The sequence below is a fragment of the Zeus faber genome, assembly GCF_960531495.2.
Source record: "Zeus faber genome assembly, chromosome: 1".
Classification (NCBI taxonomy): domain Eukaryota; kingdom Metazoa; phylum Chordata; class Actinopteri; order Zeiformes; family Zeidae; genus Zeus; species Zeus faber.
In genome coordinates, this window is record NC_137193.1 from 17,223,008 (window position 1) to 17,240,784 (window position 17,777).

Sequence of the window (17,777 nt, forward strand, 5' to 3'; positions counted from 1 at the left end):
CTCATGAATCTTTGTGCATAATGTGTTCATGTGTTTGTTCATGTGTGTATGGGGATGTGTAGATATTTGTGTGTAGGGTTCTTTGCCTGTGTGTGTGTGTGTGTGTGTGTGTGTGTGTGTGTGTGTGTGTGTGTGTGTGTGTTTGTGTGTGCGTGCGTGTGTGCGTCAACCAGGGGAGACTTCCCAGAGGACACAAGGAAGCTCCAGCTATTGCTGCCATGAGAAAACATAATGGGTCAAAAAACAAGATCCCTCAAAGGGAATCGTGTGTGTGTGTGTGTGTGTGTGTGTGTGTGTGTGTGTGTGTGTGTGTGTGTGTGTGTGTGTGTGTGCACGCGCGTGCGTGCGTGTGTGTGTGTGCTCCTCTTATGCCTGTGTGTTTGAGCATATATCAGTTGCCCCTGGCGCTCCAGAGTATCAGCACCCAAAGGACTTGAAGTCCTATTTGAGTCACAGTCTGAATTTTGTGTAAGGGCTTAATGGAAATTGCTTCCTCATTCAGTTTAAGGAAAATAAATCCCCAAAGCACAATGGTGACCAGGGTATGTAGGAGGGGGGGACCTTCGAGGACAGTACTCTGTCTGAAATACTCTTTTGTTGACACGTTCGCCGGTTACAAGGAAAATAATTGCTTCTCACCACCAAGGCTGTAAACATGTATTTTTGGAATCCCTCGTCAATAATGTTTTTGCTCTGATAATAAGCCGCTAAGCAATGCGACTACAGTAGCATGAATGGGACTTGGGAGTCATTGGGTCACAGGTGGGGTTTCAGTCGTGTGTGTGTGTGTGTGTGTGTGTGTGTGTGTGTGTGTGTGTGTGTGTGTGTGTGTGTGTGTGTGTGTGTGCGCGCGCGTGCGTGCGTGCGTGCGTGCGTGCGTGCGTGCGTGTGTGTGTGTGTGTGTGTCCTTCTCTCCACCCAGTGAGGATGTTCCACAGTCTGCTGGAAAATGCTCGAGACCCAGTTAAAATTTGAACATTTTGAAGGCCACAGCCAATAAAAGAGGCCCCGCCGGCATTAAGACTCATATTAGGTGTGATATCACAGCTGAGGCTGGAATCTGACCCGGTCGGGGCTTGTGAGGAATGGCTCCAAACTGGTGAACCGCTAGCCCAGTGAAGATTTCAGGGCCAGTACACTGAAAGATAAGCACGGACTATTCTCACAAACGGTAGTTACACATTTTCCCCCATCGCCTACGCACGAAGACTCATTTCTCAAAACCCTACAGAACACAGGTTTTGAGAACAAATCCAAGTCCCTGTACCAATATGCAAAGATGCTCGATACCTATTGAATAATGTAACATGTTACATGCAATGTCATAATGACTAATGCCGATGAAAGTTTATGATTAATCATCATTTCGTGAGAGGAAACCCACCCGCCCTGTGCCGACAGCGAGATAAACACCGCGGCGGCAACCGCGGCGGCAACCGCGGCTCTCCAACTCTGGCAGGAAGGTTTTCGGGGCTGATGCATCTCCCCATGATGACCTGTACCGTATGTTAATGTCGGACGGCGGAGCACCCTGCGTCTCGCCGGTCAAAGACTCTTCCGCAAGCTGAGGCGCCGGAGGTTCAGCAGAAGGCTTTCAAGACGCTATTCACTCACCGTCAGGTGGTGCTGCGCTGTTCGGCGTGCAGCACAGAGCGTTAGGTTTACTCCACCCTCTGTGCCTTGTTTCAGGCTGGTGTGTGTTTATCAAACAGGAAGCACCCAGCTGGCTCGTCATCTTGTGTGCACTTTGTGCGTCACCTCAAGGTGTAGATCTGTCCATTATGCAGATACATTTAAGCTTCGTTATTTGTTTGTTGTTAAGGTTTGGACTTAATCGGATTTAAGAATAATGAAATCTTCACAGATTGGGGTCCCAGAGACAAAATCTTATCAAATGGGGTCAATATCCTAATGCGCATCAAATTCATTCATAGGTCCTTCCCCTGCATTGGTCCACCACCAGTTGCCATTGGCTAGCATTTTCATTTTATGTCCTGCCATCTCTAATTTCAATCATAAGGACATTGCTTTGTCACTCCTAATGTATTCATTTCATAACCAATAATCTCCAGATTTCTATTTGTCTTGGTTGCCGTTGCATAGAGTCCAACTGAGAGAAATAGGGTGAAGTCAAGGTCAACTTTTCTTTTGGCCGTTCTGCTACTTCCCTAATCAATATTTATTTTTCTGCATCACTGAATCTTGACTCTTTTAAATTACACTGAAGCTTTCCTTTCAATTACAGAGCTGGTTCAAGGCTCCACGGTCCAAGGCACAAAGGCGTTCGCCCACGCCTTTTAAGCTCTGCGGCTAATTCACTGACTGTGTAATTAGCCGCCACTTAGGTAAATCAGACGCTAACTTCACAGAGATTGCAGGCGCAGATTGCATGACAGGCACAAGTGCAGAGTGAGGAATGGGGTTTGAGGTCCACGGCTCTCAGAGCAATTTCACCTGTTTTGTGTGGAGCCTTGTGTGGAGACTTTGCTGAAAGTCTGCAAATGTTGAAGAGGAAGCAGAGGTACAGTACATCCATAAACAAAACACAAAGAAAAGCCGGCTCCAACAGAATATGAAGTTTATGTCTACAGGCTGAACAGAAGATTCAAAGAAGGTTCACAAAGGATCAATATAAAAATGAATTTTCCCGAGATTTTCAAAGGCCACACCTAACAATAAATTCCAGTGTGGTGTGTATAAAGCTCTGCAATGCAGATCGCTGTGGGAGTTTCAAACAAACTCATCTACTCTGTGTGAAGGAGTTTGTGGCTCTGGTGGAGTTTCAACCGTGTGTGTGCGTGTGTGTGTGTGTGTGTGTGTGTGTGTGTGTGTGTGTGTGTGTGTGTGTGTGTACGTGTGCGTGCACGTGTGCGCGCCAGCGTTCCTACGTGTCGGCGTGTCATGTCAGTCTCTGTCTTTCCCTGTTCCCCTTTTCCGCGACGTGCACTTCATCCAATTACAGCGTCTCCCAGCCTTGTCTCCGCTAAGCCTCCCCTTTTCAATTCCCTCCGCTGTGTCATTTTCCTCTGTTCTGGATCCACCTTTTGTTCCCCGCTCACCTTTAATCTTCTTCAGGTCACACTCAATGCTCCTCTTCTCTCACTCTCTCACTCTCACTCCCAATTTTCACCCATCTCTCTCTATCTATCTATCGCTCCCTGTCTTGTTTCACTTACAATTCGAATGTGCGCTTCTATCTTTATATTCGATTTATAAAATCTTTTGTTGATGGATTCTTCTCATCTTTTCCTTCTTTTGCTTCCTGGTAAAAATAAGAATTAGCCCTTAAAAGAAAAAGAAAGAAATATAAATTGTGTGTGTGTGTGTGTGTGTGTGTGTGTGTGTGTGTTGGTGTGTGTGTGTGTGTGTGTGTGTGTGTGTGTGTGTGTGTGTACTCCTATTAAGGTTGCATCACTTCATTGTCAACATATCAAAAGTTATGTGTAATTATCCCAAAAATAAGTAATAATTGTAATTCTAATATAATAGTATTCATAATAATAATAATAATAATAATAATAACAATAACAATAATAATAATAATAATAATAATAATAATAATTCTTATTGTTAATATAGTAATAATAAGGATGTAATAATACATTTAAAAATATTAACAAAGTATAATATAAATGTATAATAAATGTAAGTTATTTACAAATTATTTAAAAGATGATTTGCTTCCAATAGGCTTATTTTATTTCGTATCCTGAAATGTTGGTGTTGGGCAGGACATTCCTGCCCAAAATTCATTGACAAACAAGAGGTGATGCAAAAAAAAAAAAAACACTGTTGTTCATGACATTCACTCCAAACATTAGAATTACAGGTTGAATTAAGATTCAATTGCAAATAAATAAAACAAAAAACAAACACAAAATATATGTTGTGACCATTCAGCAAAGAATGTGCGCTCCACTGTTGATGTTGTAAACCAACACATTACGAGAGAAACGACGGAGAATTAAATACCAGATGTTATCGAGCACGACAAACATGGATTCCTTGGGAGATGACCCAGTTTCTCCGCGTCCCTCACAACCCTTCTTTCATCCCGCGTGATGGACGACAGGCGCACTAATCAAACTAACACATGCAGGATCCAGGTCGGGCAACCTGCCTCCGAGACCCTTCTGGCTCCGTACAACAACAGAAGGAACGCTTAATCGCGATATTAGAGGATTAAAAGCAACTGATCCGTATATGTCCCCCGCCCACGCCCTACATCAACAACAGCGGTACGACCGACGATCGGGGGTTCAAGGCGGAGGCAGGTTCAGCTAAAAATACCCAAGGTTAATGAGACAAGTCCTCCACCAAAGACGCTCGAGACTCGGGATAAAAAGTAGAATGATGGGTGAGTGATGTTTGATTGTCTAAATGCTCATCACGCATGCCTCGCTGAGTCGTTTCAGTCAACAAAATCCCTTCATGACATTCTAGTAACTAGGTACTCTAGTTACCGTTGCATCCGTTCGGTCAAATTTCAGTCCGGTTCTTGGACCGTTGGCACGATCGTTGGCTACCTCCACCACGTGGCACGGGCGGAAAAGAATTGCTGATTTGCGGTTCCTTTACGGAGATTCTGAGGCGGGAACGGGGAGAGAGAAGCTGAATCATTACGGCGGAGATAACCTTTAAACCGCAGCGCTACTCGCGCGGTAATTGTTTCCTCGAAAGAAGAAGAAAAAAAAAAAACTTTGTCGCTGCTGAGACAATCCTGCGCTCCCTCCCTTTCCTTTCGCTGTGTCTGCCTTCCTCCGTTTCTCTCTCTCGCTCGCTCTCTCTTTCAGTATTCCGACGCCGACACTCCATCCGCGTCCTCACACATCCTCCCTCTCCTTTATCTAAAAAGGTTAAGATATAATTGGCATCTTTACACCATATTGGCCACGGTAATGACACACACCATCACTCCCGACCTTTCTCTCTCTCTCTCTCTCTCTCTCTCTCTCTTTGATCCACTATTGTTTCTCTTTCTTCTGTCCTCATACCTTCTTCTCCTTTCTCTCATCCGTCCTCTCGCCCGTGCGATGACGACGTTCCCGGCATGATTGTATCATCTCCTCCGAGCTGCTTCAACTCAGGCGGGTTATTTTTCTGCAGAAAAAAAGAAAAGGTGGATATTTTCCATCTAGTTTCAAAGAGATCTGTGCTTCCTACAGTGTGTGTGTGTGTGTGTGTGGGGGGGGGGGGGGTTTGTTTTCATTGTGTACAAACAACGACAGCGGAAAAAAAAAAAATGAACATATCTTTACCAATTTAGCTTAAATCCGCTGCCTCGCCAGTGCAGCAGCCCTGGCAAAGTCAGATTCCCTCTGCGCGAGAGGAAAGAAAAGAACGTTTCCAGTCTATTTGTCAATCCAATCAGTGTAACCCAAGGACATGGGCTGTGAGAAATTAATCACTGCGGCTCCACCCACCCCACCGAGTCTTCCCCCACACAGCGTGCCCAACCCCGCATCCAGACGGCTTAATGGTCTCAGCATCATCCAGATCATTTCATTTCTTCAATCGCGTCAATATCATGTGACAGGTGGCGCCTGTGCAAGGTAGGCAGCCATTGCACAAGCTGCAGTATTGGTGGCCCTGGCTCGTTTGGGGCCCTAGGCGGGATCTTAAGGAGCCCTCAAAAGCAGTTCCTTCCTTACAGCTATGTATCTTGGGAAATAATATAAAAGCATTATTCATCTCCTGCAAATACAGAGGTAATGGTAGCAAACGAGGCAAACTCACGACACATATGAAAAACAATGGGTTTTTCTGTATCTAATTTACGTGTTTTTATTGGCTGCTAATAAGTATTCCATTGGTTTCCTGCTTGCATCTCGTGTTTGGATGTTTGATTCTACTACTATTGTCTTCTTGTCTCATTCTCCAAACAGCGGGTAGGTTGAGTTGCACCCTCCAATTCATTTCGTCCACAAATCGAGGGTATCATTGTGAAACAACCAGCTGTGGGAATCACCGCCTTCAGGCAGGGCCCGGTATTATAAGCTCGCCGCCGTGGAGGTCAGTGGCCCTCCCTCATCCCTCTTGAAAATATCCCCTTAACAACCCAGAAGAGATATCGTTGCCAAAAGAAACAGAGACTCAAAATAGATTGGATTCAACGTCACGTTATTAAACTCTAATTCGCGGTCTGCCGTCCCGGTGGGCGTAGCGGTGGGATTAGCGCGCGCCGGGGCCGTTTGGATCAGAACCGCTGCACCGCTGCTAAATCCCATCACTTATCCCCCGTCGGTGCGGGACAGATGATCTTTAACCCGGAAAACAGAAGAGAGGGAGGGAGATAGCGGATGGAAACTCTTTCAAATCCATTTTGAGTCAGGGACGGCGGCTACAACACCTCCGCGCTCTGTCTGAATCGGAACATCGACGTGGTCGCCAACTGCTCAGTCAAGCGGCTTTTGTTCTTTTTCTTTTTAGCTGCTGCTGTTTGGTAACGACGGCTTTCAATTGCTTTCAGCAATTCAATTTAAATTTGGGTTCTTAATGGATAGCTCTGCTTTAAGGGGAGTTTTCTGCCTTTCCTCTGCCCGCCTCCCTCCATTCCCCTTGGATTTTCTAATGCCAAAACTTCAGTCTCTGGGTTTCTGAAAAGTTTAGGATGCATTAAATGTAATATGTGATACGTGTGACTTGCAACCTTTCTTTTGTAAGGCTAACCCCTGCTTTCTTTTGAGTTATCTTTATTCGTTATCTTCCGTTATGCATCCCCCCCGAGACCTCCTGTGGTCCTGCGCCCCTGCAGCTCAGCAGGCGTCCAATCGGGGTGCAGCGGGGGGTGCTTGGGTGGCACAGGAAGTGGAAATATTTTTTCAGTTTCCTTATTCCTTATTTATTCGCTGGACCCTTCTGCGCTCCTTCCTTCCTACCTACCTGGCCGTCGTCGCCTTATCGTCGCCTTATGTTGTCACGTTGAGGAGCTGACCTCGTTCTTCCTGGCTTCTCGTTGGCGAAGGAGAAAGCAACAACATCTTGGATGTTCTTTCGTGCCCACAGGTCACGCTCATTGGAGGAGAAAGTGCAACTTGTAAATGGGCCTGCCCACGCAAGGGCATCCCTGTCCGACTATATGATGCTGAATATACGACACGGGGTGCTTGCATGCTATCGCATCCAAGACAGAGTTAATCCGCGAGTGGGGTTCAAATTCTCAACCTGCAAGCCCAACCTTAAATAATCACCAAGAAGCGCACACAACAAATCCTTTGGATGACCTGTGGAATGACAATGGCACTGCATTTCTGTTATACATTCACGGCAGCCTCTTAGAGAGTTACAGTAATTGGCTGTAATTTAACTGGCTAAGCGCAAGAGGTCTTGTAACAATTAGTCACTGGAAAAGATTTGAGCCCGTCTCCCTCTTTCTAGATTAGACCTTTTTAGTTGTTACAATGTTTAATTTCTGACCACTCCAGTGAGCATGACCGTAGCCTCATTGTAGCAAACAGGAGAAGTCCTTTTTGATTCCAACTTCAACCCTTCTAGTTTCAGCCCTTGTTGCAACATCTAACCTTTCAGGACCATGAAACTTGGCGGGCCCGCCAAGGAGAGCGCTCTCGGGGACCGTACCAAGTTTGACATGGATGGAAAAAATAAAAAGAAATAACAACAAAAAAAAACCCGGGATGAGTTTCAATTTGTGCTATGCCAACATAATGCTGGAAATCATATTTAAACAGTGTCCTCACAAACAATGATTCACTCCAAACTGTTTGTGGAGACACCAGTATCTGAATCACGTATCTGAATCCTGTGCTAATATGAAAAATATTCTTGTCATGAACTCTAACTCTAATTTAAATTAAAATGTATTTGAAGAGTCCATAAAGTGGTATCTAGTGTGTTTGGATGTGAAGTCGCTGCGTTCAAAGACGGCCATGCTACGCCTCTAAAGGACGCTAAATGGCATTGGGTCATTTTAGGTGATTGACGTGAAGCTAGGAAATTTTGCCTCTTAACACCTTGTGAGCGCCCCTACATATTCCTGGACGTTATATTTGGTGGAGGCCATATTTGCCGGGTGTGCGCTGTGAATATCCTTTGAGGCTGCTTGCAACTTTAACTACTTTTACTATATGTGGGAGAGGCCTTATTTACAAGCTTCTTTAGTCCACATTGCCTGAAAAATTTCTTTACACAAAATGTCACATTATTTGTTTGTATTTTAAGTGCCTTTGCTGAATGAGTGCAATCATAGCACATACCGTGCAGATCATCCTTCTCAAACACAGCCGGTTTGGATGGTTAGTAAAGGATTGTGTTCTAACACTCCACTCCGAGGAGATGCGTGAACTATCAATTGTTTAAATTTCAATTCAGGTCGAGTAAAACAGAGGCTCAGAGACGGTTTGGCCAGAGTGGGATGTAAAATGGAGCTGGACTTCTATCTGGGACATGTATCTGTTAAAGCTGATTTATTTGGCTCAGTTCAGCTGAGCTAGAGCCAAAACAAAAATGTGACAGTGACGGATTAAACAAAGTGTTATCATCCACATAGGGACTATGGGAAATCCTTTGGTGTTTTTCTCACTGACTCAGCCGTAGTGTTGGGTCATTTCGTGAATGATTTCGTTATTTTTGAACAAAATTAACTGAATCCTCCACCAAAATTATACATTTGTTTGAGTCTCCACCTTCTGCCAAAAACTACTGCTAGAAGTCGTTCGCAAATTAATCGGTGAACGAACCTAAAGAAATTGGCGGAAATAGTTCAGAGCTGTTTCCTCCAGTTCTTTAAGCTTAAGGGATTTATGTAAGGCTAGGTGCAGTGGATCACCAGGGGGGTCATGCCAGCTATGGTGTCAGCCGGTGCAGTCCACACCCTCCGGGTGACACCATGGCCGGTGAAACATGCGTCTTGGCCATCCAATCAAAAGTGGCTGTGCGATCAGACAGAACAACCGTGGGTACAGGGATAGTTCTTCAGACAATCTCTTACCCCGATGCCAACAAGTAATTAAGGGGCGCACCTATGAGTTACCGCACCAGGTGACACCAACACTAGTGCGGGTTAGAAGTGTCATGTGCTGTAGTATATTGCAGTCAGGCACAAACCAATGAAATTGAACAATGGCCAATTGTATTTCTTAAACAATGTAGCCTTGTAGGAGTCTTTCTGGCAGTGGGGCGCCGACATGGCGAGAGTTTATCAAAGTTTGCAAAGCAAAAAGGCTCGCTGGCAATAACTGGGAACATAAAATAAAGATATTAAGTGTCCGTGTTTCCTCGGTCACAGTCCGGTTTGGGGGTGGGGTGCAATGAAGTGGAGTGTCAAACTTGTTTCAAAGTAGTTATATGCTGGCAGACATCCTGCACAGATGTCGGCTGCAGGGAGCACTCACTCAACTAATAAACTGATTAGTCGTTCGACCGAGTCATCTGTTAGACAGCGAACGTGAGACTCACCATAAATCGTTTGCGAATTGGTGAACGAATCTTCGAGGCCTTCCTGCACAGGATCAGGATGCATACCCGCATTATAAAGCAGGATGGGAAGGTTTGTCTTGGAGCTACAATAAGCACAATTCGAGTAAATGACAAAATGTGACCTACCGCATACTTTAGGTTCATTTGGCGGCTTTCGACTTTTTTTCCGCATCTTTGAAAGTGGAGAATCAGGATTTCCAAACAAGGTGCCACTTGTGCAAATGAAGCAAATATTTTTAAAGCTATGACTTGTTAATGACAAGGGTGTGGCAAACTGTGATTCTGAGATAATCACTAAAGTTTTACCCGACACTTGGTTCATTCAGCCAGCTCCCAGAATGCAAATGTTGGAGGACCAACGTAGTCTAGCTAGTTGTCATATGGCTACTTAACACCCTGCTGAATGGGGACTTGACACCCTGCTGAATGGGGCAATCACTGCTCTGTTCTTGTGTTTTGAGTGAATGTTGAACAGCGTCATCAACAATTTTGCTTTTAAAAAAGCTTTTATTTAACAGTAAGAATATACATTTTATAAAAGTTTTATAAAAGTGGGATTATTTAGGAGTTTGAAAGTGCGGACACTCTGACACAACAAAATGTAGAGTCTATCAATAATATGAATCTCGGAAAATCTGAAATCTGAAAATCTGTCAATCACCAACCTCAACGGACTTCATCACATCATCAACTTCTTCCGTTGTCACAACAACAGGCGTATTGTCGGTCTCCTCCGGTGGTTTCTTGAAAATATTCTGTTTCATCGTCACATTCAGGTTGAAATACGCTGTTTGAAATGTTCTCCAAGTCCGGGATCACATCAGAGTCAGCGTCGCTGTCGGAGAACTGACTATCATCGCGGAAAATTAAGTCCGGTACGCGCTACTTACACTGACTTGGATCTATTGCACTGGTCAGATTAAGCTGATATGATTTAGATCTTCGTCCACCCGCTTCTCGTAATCCATAGACAAGTGAAACTGAGGGAGCCTCGTCTTGTTTACGGAAGTGACGTCGGCATTTCTTCTTCAATGGTACAGGTTGGTACACGCCCCCTCCACAATAATGTCTGTGTGTGTGTATCAAAGTGGTACGATTTAAAGGTTAAACTCTATCAAAACGGTTTCACATTGTGACTCCACAACACATGGAATATTGATGAATTATCTTCACCTGGACGATCGCTTTAAAGGAAACGATCGATCGGTGTGGTTCAGTGCTGTTCAGCGTCTCGGTAAGTGAACTGTGTTTCCCCATGTAATCTAATGGGAATATTTAACTCCACAGTTTAACATTTTTCTACTACGTATTTATAGATCAAACTCAGTTTTGAAAATACTTTGAGAGATAAAAGAAAAAACACAAAGGAACTGGAAAAATCTGGAAAAATGTAATTTTCCTTCAAGAAAGGTTTTTCTTTTAACTTATTTGGCTGCTCCTGATAATTTTAGAAATGCGCGAAAATGTGGGTTTTCTTTTAACACAGTGGCCGTGAAGCATAATATGCTTCACGGCCACTGTGTAAAAACAGAGTGCTTTTATTGTAGATTTACTTATTTTCCTACATTTTTTAATTGAATGAAACAAAAAAGGCCCGGCCACACATTCTTGGCTGCTCCTGGCCTTTAGAAATAGGCGAGACAGCTGATTTTCCATTTTCCCCTCACTCGTGAACAAGATCCCGAGATACTTGAACTCCTTCACTTGGGGCAGCAACTCGCTCCCGACCCGGAGGGAGCAATCCACCATTTTCCGGCAGAGAACCATGGCCTCAGACTTGGAGTTGCTGACTCTCATCCTGACCGCTTCACACTCGGCTGCAAACTGCCCCAGTGTGTGCTGGATGTCACGGTCTGACGAAGCCAACAAAACCACATCATCTGCAAAAAGCAGAGATGCAATTCTCAGGTTCCCAAGCCAGACACTCTCCTCACCTCGGCTGTGCCTTGAGATCCTGTCCATGAATATCACAAACAGAATCTGGGACATGGGACAAACTTGTCGGAGTCCAACACCCACTGAGAACGTGTTTGACTTTGTGCCGAGAATGCAAACACAGCTTTTACTTCGGTTGTACAAGGCCCTGATGGCTCATACCACCTCCCCGGTACCCCATACTCCCTCAGTACCCCCCACAGGATCCCCCGAGGGACATGGTCGAAAGCCTTCTCGAGGTCCACAAAACACATGTAGACTGGATGGGCAAACTCCCACGATCCCCCAGCAATCCTGCAAAGGTAAAGAGCTGGTCCACTGTTCCACGTCCAGGACAGAATCTTCCCCCTTTTTAAAAATGGGAACCACCACCCCGGTTGCCACTCCACAGGTACTGTACCCGACATCCATGCGACACTGAAGAGGCGTGTCAGCCAAGACAGCCCAACAATGACCAGAGACTTCAGCATCTCAGGGCAAATCTCGTCCGACACTGGCGCCTTTCCACCGAGGAGCTTTTTGACTGCCTCAGCAACCTCTGCCAGGCATATGGATGAGACTTCCCCCGAGTCTTCAGACTCTGCCTCTTCCCCTGAGGACGTATTGATCGGGTTCAGGAATTCCTCAAAGTGCTCTTTCCACTGCCCGACAATATCCCCAGTCCGGGTCAGCAGTTCTCCTCCAAGTGGGTTGAAGACCTCGCGGACAGGGGCATCCACCAGCCTCCTCCGCCATGTGATCCAACTCACCACCAGGGGGTGATCAGTTGACAGCTCTGCTCCTCTCTTCACCCGAGTTTCCAAGACATACGGCCGCAGATCTGATGACACGACCACAAAGTCGATCATCGATCTTTGACCTAAGGTAGTTTGGTACCACGTACACTTATGAGCCACCCTATGTTTGAACATGGTGTTCGTTATGGCCATCCATGACTAGCACAGAAGTCCAATAACAAAGCACCACTCGGATTCAGATCAGGCAGGCTGTCCTCCCAATCACTCAAATCCAGGCTTCTCCATCGTTGCCCATGTGAGTGCTGAAGTCTCCCAGTAGAACTATAGAGTCCTTGGGCGGAGCCCCTTCCGGGACACCACCCAGAGACTCCAAGAAGGCCGAATACTCTGAACTGGTGTTCGGTGTATAAGCACACACAACAGTCAGAGCTTTCCCCCTAGCCACTTGTAGTCGCATAGAGGCGACCCTCTCGTTCACTGGGGAGAACTCCAACACAGCGGCACTCAGCCGGGGGCTCGTGAGTATCCCCACACCCGCCCGGCGCCTCTCACCCTGGGCAACTCCGGAAAAGGAGAGAGTCCAGCCCCTCTCCAGGAGTTTGGTTCCAGAGCCAGTGCTGTGCGTAGAGGTGAGCGCAACTAAATCTAGTTGGTACTGCTCCACCTCCCGCACCAGCTCCGGCTCCTTCCCCACCAGAGAGGTGACATTCCACGTCCCTAGAACTAGTCTACGATGCCGAGGATCAGCAGGCCCAGGCCCCCGCCTTTGCCTGCAAACCCCCCCCCCCAGGTCTGGCTCCAGGAGGGGGCCCCGGTTTCCCTATTCCGGGCGAGGTACCATGTTGCCTTGATTGTCGTTGCATTAGGGTCCTTTGAATTGCTCTTGGTCTGGTTCCTTTGTGTGTATGAATGAGGAGTGAACTCAGAAGTACATTGGGTATTTCGTCAGTTTCGACTTCGAGTTCTATAGTGTCTCTCCTACAAGCTTTGGACGAGATAGTTAAAGGTGTCCTTCCTGTCTGTATGTGGTGTTGATCTTCGGGTTGAGCCTGATGGATGTAGTTGCCAGTCTTCTGGCAGTTGTGTTTTTACAGTCAGCAGATATAGTCCATATACCAGTCCTTCCACAAAAACGCAATTAAATAGCTAAAACAACAAACCTATTTAAACTTGTCTTCTGGTTCTTGAAATAGAGTCAATAGACTCATACGTGCCCCACAGAGTACACATATGTATTGCCACTAAATATGCAAGCCTTTATTTAACATTTTGGCATACTATTCCTTTATACGAGTCCATTTCTTTCAATTACCATTTCACATATCCCTTCAGTTTATTTTTACACATACACACACACACACCATATAAATAAATATATATATATACTGTGTATATATATAGTGTGTGTATCTATATAGTGTGTATATATTTTTCCCCACTACATTTTATATCAAAAATTCAATTCAAGATCAATATATCAGTCTTTAAAATGTATCAAGCGTATTAAGTACCCCACTGCAACTCTAGGTTGAACATCTGTTTTATATTTAAATATTAAATTTCAATTTTCATTAATTTAAAACAATTTCATTGCCACTTCTATGTGATGTGTTTTAGGCCTTAGATATTGATTTTGGTTAACTCTACATACAAAAAAATAAGGCACACGATTCTTTCATGACCATTTTCTATACTCACAGGCAGCACCACAAACCTGGAGAATCACTGGATGGAGCACCAACCGAGTGGTGAGACAGACCAGCGGGGAAAAGAAGCCTTGTGGACTACATAGCGTTTGCTATGTGTAGACAGACAACCCAGGCCGATTCTGAGTTTAATGGAAACTCTGAAAACTACAACCTGTGCTGCATTTCACAAAACCCTGAAAACTATAATGGGTCACCGAAGGTATTTTCACCCCGCAGGAAGTTCTTAGAACGTTTGGAGGAACTATCCCTTTCTATTTTGTCAATTTACGGAAGCTCTGAAACCTATAATACGTACCTAACATGACTAAACTGGATCCCTTGTATTGCTGCCTGCAGCTATATTTCTGGTTACTATTGTTATTAATGTGTGTCTGTTAGTGTACTGAATAATATTTTACATTATAGCTAATTAAGGACCACTTCTGACATTTTAGGAGCTTTCTGAGCGGCCCGTAAAAACAACCTGATTCAAAAATTGTTTTGTTTGTTTCAGATTCAGTTGCATCAATATTTGCTACAAAAACTGCAATTGTACATATAAATGTATATACAGTACATACATACAATACAGATAACTGAAACTCAAGCAAAAGACCAGTACTTTTGTTTTTGTAACATTGAGCCCATGGTTCTTGATGTTTAGAAAATAAAAAAACATGAATACCAAACATATTTCCAGTTGTTCTGATATTCAGATAGGGTTATTATCAAAGGAGTTGGATCCATGACTATTTCTTCATTGGTAGCAGTTTAATTTAAGTTGAAGTTCAAGTGCCTATATTCTATATTGGCACAGATATTTCCTTTTATAAGGAGACAGAAAAGACTTACACAACAGGGCCTCTGCTCGTCAGGTCAAAAAGTGGCTTGGTGCTTCGTATCCGTCTAAGCAAATACTATTTGATACCAGATGAGCCTTGCTGACTGGTGGCAAAATCAACACATGCCAGTGCTGCAGGAATTCAGTCAATATGCATAGAGGTAAATTTCCTGGAACCGCAAACAGCTCAATGCGATAACAAGTTATCTGGTACTTTGCGTGATTTGTTCCCCCATGAAAGTAGCTTCTTGGCCAATACAGTCTTGGAACGCAGTCTTTCAATCCCTGTGGTGTTTCTGCCTGAAGGGACAACTTCCATTAAAACAAACACTGTATGTTTGCATTTCTCATTACACTTCCCATAGGAGGCTTTGTTGGTGTTTGTAGATTAAGTTTACTCCTATAATGCAGGAATTGGGCTGCTTCAATCGACGTTCCTATCTGTTAAGCTGAAACCGAGCTGGAGTCTAAAGGCTAAAATATACTGCATATGAGTCACATGAATGACCACTGGCTCATCTGCAACCTCGGCTACAGGACCCGCTGCTCCATCTGCAGATGGTTGAAATCTGCAACACCAGCACAATAACACGGCTGAGCACCAAATTATGGACTGCTCACAATCTGTGAGTGTTCCCTGGAAAACAACCATTGATCAAGAGAGTGGCAAACTGGAGGCGAAAAAAAAAATGTTAATTTTAATGAATTAGGTTGACAAAGTTTAATTTCAAAGATCATCTCGTTGGGTTGTTTTTTCCCATTATATTTCGACACACAGCAGGCATTTAGGTCTCATCCTTCCGTCTCACCCCAGAGTGTGTTAACCCACAGAAATTTTTTGGACTACAGAAAAAATGTTTTTCGGTTTGTAACCAAAAAACAACCCATTCAAAATAATTTGTTGCTTTTTCACTTGTCTTGAATTAGTTTGGACCAATTTCTGTCAAAATGGGACTCTAAAATGTTCTTCCTGTTCTTACTTTTTCCATCGCTTTTCTTATCCAACCAAATTCTCCTTGTAGTAATATTTTGGAGTCTATTTTTATATTTTGTGGCCTATTTTTGAGTGCAGTTTTACTCTGTGGTGTTGGGATGGTGTGGTTTTAGCAGCCAAACCTGTCCTGGGTGTAGATAATTGGGGCCCAGGATCATTGTGGCTGTACTTCTGTTGCTTGTTGATTGGTCTAACAGGCGAGGAGCCCTTGTCATGACATGTTGTCCATCAGCTCCTGGGCTTGTTCCACCTAGCCCACTTGCTACGATAAAGTTGCGTGTCTGCAACTCCATCGCCTGTGTCTCCTGAAAACACCACTCGGGTGGCGTGTGGCAGGAGGATCTGCCACATACGCCTTAGATTTTCATTTTGATTAATTACACAAAAAATACATATTTATATTTAAGTGAAAAAAAATGACACACAATACTTTCATGGCCAGTTTCTATACTATATAGGCAGCACCATCAGCCAGCCAGAAACCAGGAGACGGACTGGATCGGAGAGTGAACCTACTAAAAGGACGATCTCATCACGTAGCTAAGCAAATTCATCTTCCTTTCATGATAAATCTTGTGACTACAATTGGTTTATTGATGGATCTTCATCTCATCCGGAGGTAAATAAACCTGCAGAACACAACACGACTGTGGCCATAAAACACACGACCAAGGACAAATGACCTATATTGAAGTGATTCACCATGGGAAGGTGCGTGATTTTACTGTGGAGGTGGAGATGTTGGATGATGGCTCAGTGGTTTGCACTGTTGCCTCACAGTAAGTTAGTAAGGTTCTGGGATCAAACTTAACTGGGGCCATTACAGGTATGTGTGGTTTTGCCGTGTTCTCCCCTTGTTCTTGTGAGTGTGCTCCGGTTTCTTCAGAGCAATGCCTTTTATCATGGCATTGGTCAAGAGCTGGAGTTGTCCAGGGCACCATGCTGTGGCTGCCTACCAATCCTAAATAGTTAGGATGGGTTATATGTACGTATAGGACAAAGTTCCCCAGGAGCATTAATAAAGTAATTCTTCTTTTTCTTCACTTGGGAAAACACGGTCAATGGGCCAAAATGTCCAGCAGTTCCCGATGGACGAGCAACTGGCCCTGGTGCAGATTAGACCGGCTCCAACCGTTGACCTGTTTGAATACTTGGAGCTGAACGCTGGCTGACTGCGGGAGTGTGAAGGTCAGGTGATCCTGAGGCAGATGGTGAATGCAGTAATCAAGGTCCACTCCAAAGGGGCGTTCCACCGGGACCTTAAACCTCTTAATGTGGGCGTGCTGCCTGGAAGATCCACCCTACACAAGGCTCTACAACACCGCCCGGTGCATCCCTCCTGATGCATGAACTGATGAGCCTTATCTCTAAAGTGAGCTATAAAATAATTGTCGGGATTTGCTGCGGTCATGTCTGGACAAGAATCCGGAATGCAATCCATCCTTGGAGGACCTTCTGTCCACCCCTGGCTGATATGATTCAGCTCTGCTTATTTTGAATCTCTGACCTGTGAAAAACGACCCCGGATTTTTCTGCCTCCTGCCATTGCACTCTGACCCTATTTTTCTCTTTTGAAAAAGAAATGTTACCAAAACATGAGATTAAATTTTCTTACAACTTGGACTTCTAGGACTTTCTGACAATACTCATCCCTGTTTAATCCTCTTCACAGGAGCGGGAGGGTTAAGAATTCCTCAATACAGGTAGTCCTCACATAACAACCTACCTGTTTAACGACCGTTTAGACTTACGACCAGCTCTCTGACCAGTCTGTATTGTACACTGTGTACAATACCGCAGCGTCTCAGCGTCTTCATTAGCATTTCATTACGCATAACCCTTTAAATACTATATACACTATATATGCTATATACACTATAGACACTATAAACAATATATACTTTATACACTTGTATTCACTACACTAGCGTTCACTTATCGATCAATTCACTTAACGACCTGGTCCTAGGAATAGAACTCGGTCGTTAAGTGAGGAGTACCTGTACATGCGACAACAATATAATTTAATAATCAAACATAATTCTATAATTATATACAAATCAGAAAACCTTCGAGGGGTTGGTTTATCAAGAAAACCTGTGTTACAAATATATGTTATTTATTTTACACTATACTATTATTTATTA